Source organism: Vidua chalybeata, chromosome 5, assembly GCF_026979565.1.
Source record: "Vidua chalybeata isolate OUT-0048 chromosome 5, bVidCha1 merged haplotype, whole genome shotgun sequence".
Taxonomy (NCBI): domain Eukaryota; kingdom Metazoa; phylum Chordata; class Aves; order Passeriformes; family Viduidae; genus Vidua; species Vidua chalybeata.
The window spans coordinates 256,830-274,088 of NC_071534.1; the positions used below are offsets into that span (position 1 = coordinate 256,830).

At 40.0% G+C, this 17,259-nt stretch overlaps 1 protein-coding gene across 7 annotated transcripts in view; it reads left to right on the top strand.

Moving 5' to 3' along the window:
* CALD1 (caldesmon 1) overlaps positions 1-17,259 on the top strand; it is a 227,403-nt gene that overhangs the window by 119,025 nt on the left and 91,119 nt on the right. For 5 of the 7 annotated variants that reach the window (XM_053943511.1, XM_053943505.1, XM_053943509.1 and 2 more), the window contains exon 3: positions 4,552-4,647. The exons of the other annotated variants lie outside the window; for them this stretch is intronic. The gene's annotated coding sequence lies outside the window, so the exon portion shown is untranslated. The remainder of the gene's footprint in view (positions 1-4,551; positions 4,648-17,259) is intronic. 7 annotated transcript variants of the gene reach the window in all.

Here is a 17,259-nt window from a genome sequence, read left to right on the forward strand (position 1 = left end):
TTCAGGAATTACCATGCACAGGTCTCACAATCTACTTTCACTCAGTATGAGCTGTACCTAGTCCTCCTTTTGGTTGTGTTTAACCTCAGGAAGCACTTGGCTTTCTTTCCTGTTCCATGCCAGGATGTGCAGAATGAAATCCTGTATGTAGGGCAGTCACTGTATCTGAAAGATGTTCACTTTTGTTGGGAGAATGTAAGAATTTTGTTACTGTGAATGTAAGAGGAGTGACTTTCCTCCAAAATATCAGGGCGTCCTGCTACTCAGATCAGCGTAAGGATAATTGGCATTTTACGATGGTGGAGGGGAAATGTGTAATTTTCTGAAGCTTTGGAAGTCAGGTGAATTTCTCATTAAGAGGATCTTAGCAGTGTGGCAGAATGGAAGGGGAAGATCTTTCTCCTTCACAAAACCTTCCCCCCAGGAGGTGGCTGCACCCCTCTGGGAGGTGGAGCTCAGGCACAGCAAACTGTGTTCAGCAGAGCGTGCAAATGTGTGTTTAGCCTGAAGCCAGTGGGATTTGACTACGGTTTTTAAATTTAACTCAAGCATATTGCTGCGTGAGGTGTTTTTATTTCCCTTGAACTGTTGTTTTGTACTAATAAGCAGTGTGCAAGTGTCTGGGTGAGCAGCTCACAGGTGTGAACACACCTCCCCTTTCCAGGTTATGCTAGAAGACAGATTCCTTGGGCACCTTTCTTGAGTATCCTAGTGATGGATGAGTTGGAGGTGTCTTGTCCCCTCTGCTGCTGACAACACTCGTTTGCCAAATCCTGTATTGAAAAGCCTTCTTCTTGCACATAGCACATCCAAGGAAAAGCCTTAATTGCTCCCTCTGTAATGTCTTCCCACGTAAATAAATTGCATGACAACAGTGACAACATAAAAATCAAAAGGAGAAAAGTAGGTCTGGAAGAAGTGGGTATTCAAAGAAATACTTCACCTAGACTATTTTTTTAAAAAAAGGTGGCTTCCTGCTGTCATTTTCATGACTTGAGGAAAAAGAAATAATTTGCACATCAGCCAATATTGAAATCTATGGATAAAAATTCCTAGCTGTAACTGGGGTGAGAGTCAAGCTTAACAGCCACTCTCTGGCTGTCACACACTGTGACTCTGTCAGCGTGGGAGTGGGAACAGCTACAATAAAAACAACCAAACCAGAGTCTTCTTAAAGGACAGGAGGAAAAGGACAGAAATTGAAATTAAGAAAAAAAAAAAATCCATTTAGATGTAGGGAAGAACTTTATTACTGGAGAGATCAACACTGGAACAGATTTCCAAGAGAGGCTGTGGTGTCTCCATCCTTGGAAATGCTCAAACCCCAACTGGACATGGCACTGGGGCAGCCTGCTTGGAGCAGGGAATTGGACTAGGTGATCTCCAGAGGTGTCATCTAACCTGAACTGTTCTGTGATTCTGTGAAATATCTGCTGTTTTCACAGACTAGAGGATGTAAACTTTTATCTAACAAGTTGCTAACTCAGAGTGCAGTAGGCAGACTGGGTTACCTCCTTTGTCACGAAGAATGCTCAAATGCACTTTTCAACTATTATGTTCCCACTCTCTTCTACTGATGTAATTTCATTTTCCTAAGTGGTTACATATGTAAGTGGGACTGAAACCCAGGTGTGCTATTTCCAAGACAGCTTTTTAACCACCTTGCTGTCAGGTTTGGGATTGCTCCATTGTGTGGGATGCAATGCTGAATACTTTGCGTGCATACCAGAGCTAACTGTGCACTAGGTGAGTGAGGAGTCTGTCACAGGATTTCTTTCAGTGTTGGCAGCTGCTGAACCTAATGGAAAAAGGCTGCCATGGAGATCAGTAAATATATGGATTGGATTCCACCTTTGACTCAGGCATTCTGGAAGTCACAAGCTGCTGTAGAGTATTTGTGGGAAGCTCCCTTATATACTTTCCCTGTCCCTATGTTCTACTCAAAACATCTGATATTGATCACTGCTGGGATCTCTTGGATAAAATGGAATAGCTGCAACACAGAGTTTGATAACTGGGCCCCATAACTTTATTTCCATTCAAAACTACCAGGTGTAATGGAACCAAATTCATTAACAGAGCAGAGGGGAGTGAAACCATGCTTTTCTTTGTGTGTGTATGCATTTATTTTTAATAGCCCTCCCCAACACACATTTAAACATCACAAGTTAGCTGCTGAATGACCTTGGATCTCATTTGTTTTCTCCAGTTTCCATAATCAAGAGAGCAGCAACTCCTGAACTTCTTAAGCCACAAAGTACTTCTGATCAAGCATTTTTAAGAACTTCCGATAAAAGCATTTCAGTTACTAAAATTGGATTTAATGGCTACTGTCCTGTGTTATCTGGGAATCTAGTGCCCATGTTAGCTGGAAATTGAGTGTTGAATATGCAGTGCTGGGTGTGTGCCAAGGTCTGGGATGCTGTTAATGCCATTCCACAAATGAGAGCAGAACATGAACCCAAAGTTTATGGTCAGGAGAATTCAAAGGACTGAAGAATCAGTAAAAATGGTGCCAATTTTACCACTGAAGATTACAGCCCAAAGTGCGTCCAAACCTGAGGGATGTTTGTTGGATTGGAGGGTTTGGATTTATGGAGTCTGTTTTTTGACCTGGGCCTGAACTTCCTTCATGCTTAAGTTGGATGGAAATTACCTGTTTGTTAAATTGTTCATATCCCTTCATAGTAAGCTTACAATGGAATTGTGGTGAGATAGAAGGTCTTTTGGAAGGCAAACACTGTGAGAGAATATTTCAGTCATTTTATTGATATCACAAGTTATGTTGAACTTGATTCAGAAAAGTGTTGGTTTAGAACAGAGCAAATACAAGGAGAGCAGCAGAAAAGGTCTTCATGACTGTGGGAAAGAAAATGAAAGTATTTTTGGGGGTTGTCTCCATTTTAGAAATCTTGAAGAGACTGAAAGACCATTTGTTAATGGTCTGAAGCAGAAAAGGGCTTTTGGACCCAGGACCCTCCAAAAGCATGATCTGGATGTCTTGAAGTTATTCCTGCTGAGAGTCAAAAGGGGCACACTAGACAACAGAAAAGAGCAAAGAAAGATTTTCAATTTAGTGGAAAAGTTGGAATTAATTCAGTGACCTGGAAGGGCCTTGTTATTCATGAGTTGAAGCTCTGGACTGACAAGGTCTGGTCTGCTCTTGCTGTTAGCAGGTGTAACCAGGGAGAGGAAGAAGAAGATTTAGAGTTCTTGGTTGTTCTTTTCATACCCTGATATTCAGAGTTGTTTTCTTATATTGTTCCTTTTTCTTATGTGATGTGTGCACAGTAATGCTCAGCATAAAACTGGGGTTGAGATCTCTTGAATCTAGTACTAAAACTCCTAATACCTTGGATCAAATTCCTGCCTTTGGCCACCCCAGTATTTTCAATAATGTGAATCAGTGACAGGTGTCTTAAAACCTAGAGACCAGACTGTAAAACTGTTGTTGAAATTACAGCACAGTCATTTGTATTGGGTCCTCAGAAGTCTGAGTTTCCAGTGAATAACCAGAAATGAATGCAAGTACCAACCCCATGCTATTATCTTAAAATAACTGAAAATAGATTGATTTTTAAATAATCCATTTCCTCTGTTGGCAGCAGATGTTCAACATGAAGGTTCTTGGTTCTAAAGAGAATGGACCACTAGAGGCTCTCTGAAGAAAGCTTTTGGCTTTTTTTGTACTCTGGTGTGTCTGCATACTACCAAAGGGGAAGGTGAATGCAGAGCCTGTCTTTGGGGAAAAATACCCCAGTTCACTGCAGCTCGTTCTTACTGCATTTCCTGGTCCATTGTGGGCTTCTACCAGGTCACCCAGAAATTATTCAGGGTGGGAAGCCTATTCCAATGCATGGCAACCCTTTTAGGGAGCCACCTAATATTCTCAGAGGGCTCTTCCTCAGACTCCAAGAACTTCTGAGTGTCGTTGGCTCGTTTAGAGTTGATTGTTGTTTGTATAATGATCTCAGGATTTCTTTTTCCCTCCTGTACCTTTACTTCTGAAAAATGAATTCAGTTTGCCTGTAGAAATTCATTGCTATGAACTCTTTCCCCCAGTTTGTAGTACTGACTTTTAAGTTTGATTAAACTGAATAGTTTCATATCATCTACAGACTGCCATCTTACTGTTTATCTGCTTTTGCAGAGTACTTTTTTGAACATTTTTTTTTTTACTGCAGGGAATATCCTATATCCTTATGGGGGTGTGCTGGAAACCTGGCTGTGCTGTGAAAATTCACTGCTGGTCAGACAGTATGTTGTTGTTCTAACAACAAGAGTCTGTATCAGACATAAAGATGTTTTAGTGACTGACTTGGTTAAGAGATCTTGGGAAATCAAAATCTCCTTTGTCAAATTCTAATTTCTAGAGCTCTTGGCAGTGGGTTTTGTTGGTGTCTTAAAACTTTTTAAGTTTAATTCCATACCTAAAAAACCCACAGTTTTCTAGGAGTGTCATTAAAGAAGACTTTACCAAAGAAAAATGAAGAATGCAGAGTAATTATGCCTTTGCTAAATAAGGTTCTTTATTTCTTAATTTTTGTATAGAGATCACCTCTTTTGTCTGGAGTAGTCATTTTGATTCATCACACAACTGGTTTGTTACTGAAAAGCTCAGAATATTTCCTCTGATTGCCTTCCTGTGTGAGTATGATCAAAGCAATTACCTCAGACTTCCTTTCCTGTGGTATTCAGAAGCTGGGGGGTTTATTTGAGGCTTTTTTCCTTGTGTGTTTTCTTATTTCTTTGGAGGTTGATCCAAATTCCTCTGACAATCAGTGGAGAACCCTGCAGCAGACCCTTGGCTCCTGTCCCTCTGGTGTCACTGACACCAGTGATTACTTTGTTCAGAATTGATAGTAGATTTAAAGCATTTCACGTGGAATTTTACCTTCAACTCAAAAATCATTGTGCTTTACAGTAATCATTTTGTCAGTGTATGGCCATTCTTTTAAAAGTTCTGTTTCCTCACTGGATTTTAGCAAGTTTTTTCATGCAGTGGGAGTCTTAAATCATATTTATTCGTGTTATGATCATATGCTGGAGTGCTACTAACCTGTTGCATCTTCTTTTTAGAATAAACAGGCTCTGAGAAGTATATAAGAGACCAAGTAACTGTGTTTACTGACTATTTACAACATGGAACACTTGGACATTTTTTTACAAACATTGTTCTTTCACTGCCAGGACAAGTGAGGGCTCACAAACCATTTAAAGGAAGTGTTTGTAATGTGTGTAAACTTTAGCCCCTCAATATACGGAAATTCCAGACTGGAGACAAACTGTGGACTGGCTCTAAGTTTAAGCAGTGCCTGTGACAGCAGAATGATGGGTCAGAAATATTGCCCCAGCATTGAGTCAGCTCCCTTAAATACCATCATCTTCAGTCAACTCAGGGTACAATGAGCTGCTTGTCACTGGTGGGGGACCACTTTCTCTCTGTGCCTGGGCCTCCTCTGTACCGCTGCCCCTCTTTTTGGCAAGAGCAGTGTGGAGGAGGAGACACACAGAGCAGAAGGCTGGACACTGCTTGCATTGCCTTTCATCTCCAGCAGCCTTCCCTCCCCATCAGGATTGCTGGGTCTGGGCCCATTTCAGCTGGCTTTGTCATCATCCTTGGGGAAGCAAATTTAACTTTGTCTACACTTCTGAGAAGGTTTGTGGAAGGGCTGAATGGGCTGATAATCGTTGCAGGCTGTTCTCTGCCCTGGTTCTTGTTTTGCAGTTCTGCGTTACTTTCGAGCCTTCGGTGTGGGGAGTGTTTAAAACTGAAGCCAGATGCAATCTGGTATTTCCAGTTGTAGGAAATGCTGATGTTTCAAAATTAGGATTTCTTTTTGATTCAAAACCAGCCAAAATGTTCTGAAATTTCCCATGGAACACTTCTTCTCATGAGATGTCTAGCTTTAAGTTCCCACATGCTTCCACAAGTAGTGCGTTTATGAGGTATTTAAATTCCTTAAAAATATGAATCCAGGCAAAGAAGGCCGTACTGTCCAAAAGCAAGTGGGGTCATAAATGTAAGTCCTTTTTCCCTGTGCTAAGGATTGGATATTCAAAGAGAGCAGTGACTGCCCTCCAGAGTGTTTCTGATACCTCAGCAGCTGGAAATGTATCTGTAGACAGGTGTTGAAAGAAGGCACTTCAATCCCTCAAAACTGAGGCTGAGCTGGGGGTGGTTCCTTATTTTGGTTCATAAATTGCATCTGAAAATCCATCCTCCAGGGACACAGTCATGTTCTCCAAGTGTTGGATGCAGGGTAAACGTCACCTCTCCTATGCTGAAGTCCCTCTGGTGCTTGCCCAGCACTTGTCAAGGTGACAAAAGAATTCTGTCACAAAGAAGTAAAGGCAAAATCTGATCACATTTTCCATACTTAACCTCCACTTTCACATGGCAAAGCTGGCTGAAAAGGAGGCTTGGGTTTTAGGGGCTGTGAATGAAAATACCATGGAATAGGCCATTTGGAAAATTATTAAAGCAAATGTTGTGGACCAATACACTCATTTGGAAAGGAAAAAAACAGCATTATCTTTGTACTGGAAATGAGACACATCTCTTTATCTGAATATAAAAGGCAGTAACAGTTTAGTATTATCATGACAGTCCTTTTAAGTCTTCTGTTAGTTTTTGAATACATTCAAACCTGACTTTGTAAGGCAATCTGACATGCTTATATGAATTACTTTCAAGAATAAGTGCTACCCTCAAAGGTTAAGGTTCAGAGTCACTGGATAGGGATGATTGTTTTTCATTTTTCCTTGGAAATGTTTGTTTTGTTGAAAGATGTTTGCCATTGGGAAACATTGTGTAAGAATGGGTTTGGTCAGCTTTTCTCCTAAATAATCATTTAGGAGAAAAGCATTTTTGTAGAGTCTCTGAAGATATTTTCTATGGCTTTATGAGGTAAAGTTAGATGGACACAGGGTCTTCCTTCTCTCATCCATCCTCTCTACTACTCAGAAAAGGAGGGACAGAAGTCAATCTTGCCCAAGTTTCCCTGTAACTTCTGGGACCTGAGTGCAGCTGGGGCACTTTTTGGGAAAAGCTCTTTTGTGAGAGATGAGAGGCTGGTGGGTTTTATGTTGCGTTAGGTCACTGAGGAGTGTTTGGAGCGGCTGTAAATAAAGCCAGAGCATCATTTAGATATAGAAAGTTATTCTTCATTTAAGGGTGAACCCAAATAAGTACACCTGTTGTGACTCATCCCAAGTTTTGGACGAAGAACATTTTTTATTTTCCAGAAGTTAGAGCACCTAGGAATTGTAAAATGGACACACTGGGTAGCTGAAGAGAAATCTGCTTCTGATAAACCATGCCTCATCAGAGAGAGGTTTAAGAACATTTGAAAAAAAAATTATTAAAAGAATTCTGAACAAGCAGAAAGATCATATGTAAGGGCAGAATCACTGCTGTGCTCAGAGTGAAGGGAGTGGAGTTGGTTATTTGCATCTTCCCAGCAGGTAGGGAGCAGATACAGCTCACTGGAGAGGAGGTGGCAGGAGCATGCTGCGCTTTGGCTCTGCTCACTGCCAGGGAGTCCATCAGGGAGCAGTGACAAGCACAGCCTGGGCACAGCAGCAGCTGTGTCTTTGCCCCCTGTGCAATATTGCCCTTCTAAGTCAGGCAATGCATGTGCTGAGGGAAGGATAGGCTGGGAGCTGGGGTTCTCCAGTCTTCATTCACAACTGTTCTTTTTCAGCTCCATCACAATACACTCTCCTGTCACTTTAAAACTGCATTTCCATTGCTGCTGCTTTGAACTTCCCAGGGCCATTGTTGGCTTGGTGTGTGTAACTTCACAGAGCAGACCAATCTCTCTCTGGTAAATGGGGCCAATTTTTCAGAACTCTGATAATAATTACACTGTGCAGCATTACACAGACTTTCCTTGCCTGCAGTTTGGTGATGCTTTCAGATCATGATAGGCAAGAGCCTTGCCCCAATATTTCTGTATAATGTGGAAGTGAGAAATAGCTGAAATTTTAAAAGAGTATCTTGTCTGCAAGCTCATGTTCTATTCTCAGATGTTGTGGTGGGGTAGCCTCAGAAGCACACCATCATTGTTAGCTGTTGATGTGAACTGAGCTTGAGCTCCCAGTCCCTGGAAGTTCCCCATGCCTGTTTTCCAACAAGAGCCTGATTTTTTTTTGCAACTTTTTCTCACGTGAGCCTTGTGGGTTTGAAACTGTTAAGCCTTTGGCCTGACTCTCACTTTCACTAGAGTCCCTTTACACAGTTAAGGCATTCTGCTACAGTGGGTCTTAAAATGAAAGTGGATGACATTTAATAGCTTAAATGAGAAACAGGTCCCCTAAAAGAATAAGTGAAATTGGTCTTCCCTAAATTGTTGAGTGCTGACCTTGAAAAAACCCTTACAGTCTTTGCAGGCAGACTGGAATCTGGAGAACAGATACCCCAAACTTCAAGAGATTACCTGAGGCAGGGTTTTTTTCTGCTCTTCTTTTTAGGAGAAAATTCTTTTCCATTACACTTGGTACCCACATGTCTGTCTTAAAGCACTATTTATTTGTCACTGACCTTCAGAACTGCTGGTATAGAATTCTCACCCTTCTTCAGGATTTTTTAAATTTGCTAGTTCTAATGATTTATATTTAGCATGTATTTTGGTTATGTGAACATATTAAAGACTCTGTTTGTATTTTGAATATTGGGAGGGCTTTTTTATGTGGGAGGCAATGTTTAAATGTTTCGAGAAGAGGGGAGGCAAGAAAAGCTGTCATCCATCAACTGGCATTAAGTCCAACTTTGAAAGTTTGATACAAACTAAATCTGACTGTTAGTGCAGATATGATACAAATTAGCTGTGACTTTATGATACCAGCTGTTTCTCTGACAGGGTAAAAGGGCACATAACTAGAATAGCATCTTTTGTTGGAAGCAGTGTTTCCCTTTGTTAAATGTGGGAGCCTCAGGCAAAAAAATCGTAGTCTGTAGTTATGTGACATGTGCAGTCTGCAACATGTTCATGGAGCTCGGGGGGCTTTTTACTGATGTTTTTCAAAGCCAGGGTTATCATAAGTGTTCTATTTTTGCTAGTTTTATCACTGAGACACAAGTCTCTGTCATGTTTTTCCCTTGTGTTAAAAGTGAGGATCATCTAAGTGCTGTTTTCCTTACAAGTACAAAGAAAATCCTGAACGGCAAAATCTGAGGAAAGTCTACAAATCTCAACGTAAAATTAAATTGAATTAGTTATTTTTATTAATTTTTCTCTCAATTTCTTTTTTCTTACCAGAATTTTCAGGGCATTTTATTCCATAAAAAGTCTACGTAGTCTCTAAAAAAAGTAACAACAAGCACTAACTGAGATGTCACTGTACATCTGTGTCCCTGCTGTATCTCTGACCTTAACACCACACTAGCCCTGGCTAACTCAAGCCACAAAAAGTTGGCTGTAGCATGTAAATAAATGGAAACAATGTGATTTATGAAGAAATCAAATTAATCTTACTTCTACCACCGAACGAAGAGCCAATAAGTTTTCAAAATTTATTACTACAGGTACCAGACATACTCCATTTGAATCAGTCAGGGAAAGGGCAATATTAACAATGGAGTTATGTTATTAGTACACAAATACTTAACCAGGAGTACTATGAGGAGCAACATTGAGGCTAGAACTGCTCAGAGAAGCAAAATTTAGGCTGAGTATCATTTTCTTAGCCACTGCGACAGGTGGTAGAGCAAACAAACCCACCTCCTGCTGAAGATGAAGAAAATAAAAAAATACGTGTCTGTAGAATTGTAGCAGGCATGTGAGTGAAAAAGGCAGAGTTAAGTGTGTTGAAAAATATTCACTTCTACTTGTAAACTTGTAAACTTCTTGGAGTAAATTTTAAAGATAAATACATTTCAAAAGAAAAGTTGAGGATGTAATAGCTGTTGAGTTTTCATGCATTGCTGGTGATAATATGAAGCATAAAACAGAAAAATCCAAGCCCTACTAAATAGGACTTGGCCATTTCTATTGCAAACATCCAGATTTACTGTCTAACATCTGTTTCTGGAATTATGTGAAGTATTTATTTAAAATGTCTTACCATGATAGTCTAAGAGACAAGAGAACATCTTGTTTTCATGAATGTGTAGAGTGGTATGTCAACAAACAAAGGTCCATACATGACATTTGAAGAACAAAACCCAACCACAAGGAGTTCCACATTCTGTCTTGATTTTTTTTGTTGATGTAAAAGTCCCCTTAGCCAGCTTTCTCCTTATGGTTATATCCTTGCAAACCTGGAGTATCTCCAAGGAGAGTTTAACGTATCCCTTCCATCCATGCAAGCAGGCTGAGTATGGGAGCACGGGGCTGGCTACAGAAGCAGTCAAAGTGAAAATGTGTGTGAGAGGCTAGAGAAATGTGTTAATCACAAATGTGAAGAAACAGCCAAGAGGAAAAATGACATGGAGAACTTAAACAGGTAGTATTTTAGCAAGAAAATGATGTGCTATCAAATGTATGATAGCTGCAGAAACCCTCATCCCAGTTGAGTTTTATGCCCATGCTGTAAGATATGAGAAGGGATGCTAGCCCTCAAATCCCAGAATTTAATATTTTTATTATCTGAAAATGCAGTCCTTTTAATGAATACAACTATTTTCCCTTATTTTGAGTTCTAAACTATTGAGTTGTATTGTTCTGAACTTCAAGTTGCCATATTCCTTTCCAAGATGTTGGCATTCAGTGGTAAAATAATAAATATTGGCTTTTTTGGGTGTTTGGGAGAGGGGAGAGAACATTTTGTACTCAGATGTGTCAGCTGCCTCCCATCCTCTGGGATGAGGAATTTGTGCAGTGATTGGGTTGCAGTGAAGTACTTGGGTGCCATTTCAACAGCACAAGGAGGCCTCGGGCTTCTGGAGAAGCCTCTTTATCCACATGGCAGGCAGGTTATTCCTAAAGTTGAGTTACTCTGGGATTTGTGGTTGTTGATAAGGAAAATCCCTTTATTTTAAGTTCCCACTGTTTTGAAGATGCTGATCATGCAAAATGACTCAAGTGTGTGTCCTGGTGTCTTTCATTTTGCTACCCCTCTGGCTGGTGCACTGCTACCCTCATGTTCATTTGTGTCTCAACTTGATTAATTTGTGAGGGTCAGCAAATCTTATTTGTTATGGTTATTTAGAATCTGATTTTTCTCTTTGGAGGGAGCAAAAACTCTATTCTGTAGGAGTAAAATGGGCAAAATTTGACCTTGAAAATGAGCAAACGTTTAAGGATTTGCTCCTGCCAGTCAGTGGCATGCTGAATATTAGGTTCATTCTTATATATCTGCATTGATCTTACAGGTTCTTTTCTTTCCCCTCCTTTTTCTCTTTCTTTCCATCTCTTGCTTTCAATTTACTTTCATCTTTTAATTTCTTCCACCCAGCCCAAAACAAAAATCTATAAGCAGTGGTGTTCAAAGTATGGAAGCTGGTTCCAAAACCAACCTTGCTTCAGTTTTAAAACCTTGCTTGAGGGAGCCAGAATCCCTTTACTTAAATGATTTAATTTTCAAGCAGTATGAATCATGCAGCAACTGCACAAACTCTGGCTAGAATATATGGTACATATGTTTGTTCTTTAGGCAGTAAGGAGAGAATACAGAACTGGAGGTCATTTGAGTTACAACTGCTTTGGGGGATTTTTTTTTCCTAAAACATTCCTTCTTACAAATGCAGTTTAAATGGGTTTGTTTATAAGGCATGGAATTGGAAAGGCCCAAACTAACCAGGCTTTACACAATGTGGCCTTCTTCCAAATTAATCTAAAATATTTTAATCCCTCTGGAGTTTCTTTATCCTCTGCATCTGTGCTATAGTGGAGACACATTTTTAACATTTCTTTGAGGAAAATTACCTTTTTTCCCCTCCAACTGTACTCAGCAAGGTCAATGGAGCACTGTTATATGCTATTTAAACATCTGAGATTCATCATATATCTGCACAACAGAAAGAATCATCATAAAAGGTCTAATGAATCCCGACTGCTAGCCAAGTGAGGGAGTCCCCTTACGGATACCGGGGATTAGAAACAAAGAATACATGCAAAACACAGGTTTTTACACTTCAGCTTTTGCAATTAATAACTAAACTACCCCTCAAGAAGGGAGCAGGGAATGATTGTGACCCCCAGAACAATTCTGGCAAATCACACCCTGCTTGAGCCAAGTTCTGAAGTCACTGCATGGGCCAAGATGTTCTCTGGGTCTGGCTGGAAGCAAAGGGGTTCACTCCCCTTGTGGGACCAGCCCGGAGGGGCTTCTTCCCCTGGGAAAGGAGATGCTCCAAACCATGGGCAAGATCCAGGGCTGGCTGTCTCAGCCCCTGCCTTTGTGCCTATACTTGGTTTTAAGCCCTTCTTGGTTTTCTTGTTCAGTAGCAAGTTTATGGGACTGAGCTCATTTTTACTACCCAGGAATTGAAATACTAAGAGAGGCCTGTAATTTTCAATTTCTGTAAAATTATTTATCAGGCATTTCAGAAGCCACTGCTACTCCTTCAGTTTCCTGTAGTTCCAGTCAGCCCAAAATGGCCACAGGGAGCAGCTTGGATCTTTTGGGATGTTTTATCTGGAAAACTTTAATATGGGCATATTTAGCTGAAATAATGTTATGTAGCTTTTTTTTTTTTTTCCTTTCTAGATGACACCTGGGCTGGTTTAATATCTGTGTTTGTTCTAGACTCATTGATCCTCTGAATCCTGCTAGATCATGAAGTTCAGATTGTCGTAGTTGAGACAGTCACAATACAAAGCAACTCTCCAGTTTCAGAAGGCTTGAAACCCGTTTTTATTATAGCATGCATGCTTTTTATGCATTCTTACAAAACTCCTAAGTTTACACTTTACTCATTGGTCAGGAAAGACAAAGTGCTCATTGGAACAGGCAGCTGCAGGTTTCTCTTATTTATCCTTCTTTCTTTCTTGGTCTCTATGTCAACGACCTTGGTAGGAAATTCTTTCAGGGGTAAACATGGATCCTCTTATCAAACTCCTCTCTGGCTCACAGAAGTCACTGTAAAACCTCTTCCACATCAGACAACTTTAAGACTGAACCTCTGAGGGAAAAATGAAATGCTGAAGATCTCTGTTCCATGAGGGCCTAAGGTTTTACCACAGTTTTAATTCTCATCACTGACATCCTGCAGGGACTGCAGAGAAATGAGCTTCTCTGCCAACCTAAGGACAGGCTGGTGGCCTTGTCCCTAGTCCTGGTGGACTCTGCCTTTCTCAGCTGTAATGTGTAGGGAACAGCACTGTTCTCCTGCACTGGGGGCTGCAGGATGTGGGCTGTGGATGGCACACTGGGACAGCGCTGGTCCGAGAGAAATCATCACCCCAGACTGTCCCTGCTTTCAAATGAAGAACCATACCTACCTCAAACACATTTTCCCTATCTTTTCACATAGTCAGAGGTATTTTGGGACCATTGCAAGCCATACAGTAATGGAATAAATTCCAAGTGCAGCAGGAGACCACATTGGAGGAAAAACTCATTACGTGCCAAGGGCATTTCTTTGACTTTTTCTACCGGTACTGGAAAATATCCCCTAAATAATACATCTGGATGTGGAGGAGAAGAGAGGGAAAAGATGAAAAACAATCCTTTAAATTCAGTAGGAGCCTATTTAATGGCTTGTTTAATCTGCCAGCTGGCACAGCATTGACTTCTTGCTGCACATACTTTAAGAAGACCTATGTAGTTCTTGGAAGTGAGTTTATATTAAGTTGTAGAAACTTAAATATGGATCAACTGGCAAGGCTGCTTTTTGGTACTTAATAGAAATGAAGAAACTGCTTAGTCATCTCCAAAGATATTTCTGTCTCCTTTTTAATATAAATACCAAAACAGCATGTACTTAAAGCAGCAGCAAAGATAGTAAAAATTCAGATCCGTTCCATGAGTGTATCCTCTTTGAAGTATGTGCACACCCTTCAGACTTTGAAATCACATGTATCCCCCATATAACACCTTGCTTTGGGCAGTGTTTTTTATAATGTTGTTTGTGACATCATTTTCTTTGAAGTAACATCATGAGTTTGCGCATTATGAATTTGTGTCTTCTGCAGCGCTCCCTGGCTAAGAAAACTGGTGCTATCTTTATGTGGATTTTATTGGGGGTGTCTTGCATATGGTATCACCTAACAGGTTCATTTATTTTATGTGACTCTAAGTGTTGATGCTTTTGGACTTTAATTGGCTTTGTGTGAAGGTAGATGTGTGCAACTGAGAGCAAACTTAATGCACAGTGTGATGTACATAATTACATTTACACTTTCTGTTCCTGAAAAGTTAGGCTGCAGCAAGATGCATATCTTCTGTTTTCAATTACTTTCACTAGTGGAAAAGCAAGGGAGAAAGAATTTAACTAGAGAACAACCTGTCTTTTATATTTAAGGGACTTCTATAACAGGATCTGAAGTGACACTTGTCAGTATTTACAGGTTGTAAAGGTTTTATTTGGTTCAGGTAAGCATTGAAAAATCTTGCACTTTATTTATGATTTTCAGATATGGTTTTTATTTCCTTTGTTCTCCTTAAGGGTGCAAGCTATTTTCAGGTTAGTGTGGGTGGTTTTTATTCTGTTTGGTTTATTTGCTTGGGTTTTTTAAAATCTGGAGTATGGATTGTAAGAATCCTACAAGTTTGCAAGTGTTATTATCTGGGACTTCGGTTTGATTCTTCTCTGTACACATCCAACTGCACCCTGTGGCTGTGAAAAAGGGGGCTTCATGAGCCTTTGGTGCCCAGAACTTATACTGTGAGCAGTCATGTGTGCTCTGTGTCTCAGTCTGAGCTGGGTGGAATTACATGACAACGAGGGAGGCTGGAGGAGAGCCCATAGGGGTTTTGGAAACTTGTGGAAGAGGGTTTTGGGAATGGTAGTATGTAACATTTAGTACAGAAATTATTTTCTTCCCCCACCTATTTCTTTGATTTTTTTTTTTTTTTTTTGCCTCTGAACCACACAGATATCTGAGGCACTGTTCCTAAAGAAATGAAACAATTTAAAAAATTATTTGCTTTATGCGGTGCTCAGGTGTAACTCTTTTGTCACATTAATACAAAGCATTTATGTATGTCTGTGTGCACACAGGACACTGTCAGGTCTCACCTGTCTTGTTTATTTGACTCTGAGCCAGGCCAAAGCCTCACTGCTCTTGGGTCTTCTGGTTTGGTGACACTGCTGTGTGTTTCCTTTTTATCAGCTAAACTCAGCTGTAGTGGGGGTGTATTATGTAGACTTTGAGGGACATACATCTATTTTGTGATACCCTGTTTGAATGGTCATGTTGAAAGGCTTTGTGTTTTTGCTGCCCTGCTTTACCTCTTTGAAGACAGGACTGACCTCCTGCTTCAGCTTTCAACCAAAATGACACAGAATTTCTGCTCATTAGAAATAAATTGATTGACCTACTTGGCAGGAAACAATCTGGGTTTCATTTTTAAAGATGACCAAAAGTGTGAGCTGGAAAAGCCCAGCAGAAATTTCTGTAGCTGGATCCATGCCAGGTGGAATTCCAGAGATTTTCATGATGTTCTGCCATGGAATAACTGGCCTTTCAGCTGCAGTGTGTCTGTCATGGTGACATGCATTGTTTTGGTGTGAGTGTAAAGGTATTGGGAGGGAAGATGAGTTGAAGTTTAGAAGCAACTGGCAACACCTTGAAAATGTATCATTCATTTATTCCAAGGAACTGGTTGGATTCAAAATACTCAGTGTCTCTTAGGGCAAAACTAGTTAAGCATCAGCAAACCAAACTACTTTGTGTGTGTTGTGTTTTTTTTTTTTTTTTTTTTTTTTTTTTTTTTTTTTTTGTTTTTGTTGGTTTTTTTTTGTATTTATTTTTTCTTTAAAAATGTAGGGATGATGTCTAAAACCTAGTATGTTGCTTGGTGTTGGCTCAATAGAGCAAGCAACAGAGACCCCCTCGAGCCTCATTAGAGATTATGATGTTCAGCACCAGGCAGAGTGGATCCTAGAGCTGCATGTTTTAGCACAAAAAGAAAAAGGGTTGAAAACACAGTAAGCTGGCTGCATTATATCTTCATATTATTTTCTATTACTATTTTATGACTGACTATGTAGCTTAATGTATCATGATTTTGTATTTTGAAACACGTTCCAGAAAACATGTAGAGTCTGAAGCCTGGCTGAGTGAATATTGCTGTTGGAACCTTACCTTAAGATTTGCTCAAACATTTCATTATTTTTAATGGCATTGCCTTAGCCTTTTAATTCAGGACCAGAGAGACACAGAGAAAGTGTGCAAATAGAATGCTAAAACATTTGTAAAACCTGCTTGGAAACAAATACATTCAGAAAATGTATAAGCTACTCCACGGTTGTGTAGCTGCTTCTGCCTATGTGATACTCTTTTGTATTCTGGTTTTTTTTGTGTGGTTTTTTTTTTTTTTTTTTTTTTTTTTGTTTTTTTTTTGTTTTTTTTTGTCCCTTAATAGAAATCAGTGGGAAATTGCCATTGTCATTTAACAGGGCAAGAAGTACATTCATCTTGTGATTAATTAGCAAAATGAAGATCTTTGCTGGTAGAAGCAGATAAAGGCAAGGGTAATTAGTGAATGGTATCCCATGAGCTTGCTTCCCAGTGTTTGATTGCAGGAAAAAGTGAACACACGTCAGAGCTCATTTGGGGACGAAGAACTTTTATAAATGGTTTTGTGGACTACAAAATCCCTCCTATTTTTTTGTGTTTTGCCTCATTGCCATTACCTGGGTTATTCTCACTTATGATTAAACATTGGTAAAGGGCAATGAAGCTTTTACTGCACTTTGTATCTACAGCAAAGTATTTCCTCAGTGGTAATGGTACATGTAACTCAGTGGTAATGGTACATGTAAAAATAACTCATTTCCCACAAGTAAGGGTTGCAAGAGTAAAAGCAATTCTGCCTTTGCATGTGTGTGCATAAAGGTACAAGAGGATGAAGCAGCCTATATTGGCAAAATCTGAGATACACCAGCTTCTGGCATGCAGAGTATGCCCATGGAACTTTCATTGTGCATATTAGATGATTCTGGCCTGTGAGGGTGGAATCCAGTCCTGACTGAAGTCTCCGGGAAGTGTGCCAAGGATTCCAACAGGACCTAGATTTCAACTCTAGTTTGTATACGAATAATTCAGTACCTTCTGATCTTTGGGGACAACATATTTGAAATAGTTCAGAGGACACTTGGAGGAGAGAGTCAAGGGTTGATCCTCCTACCATGAGAACCAGTGGCTA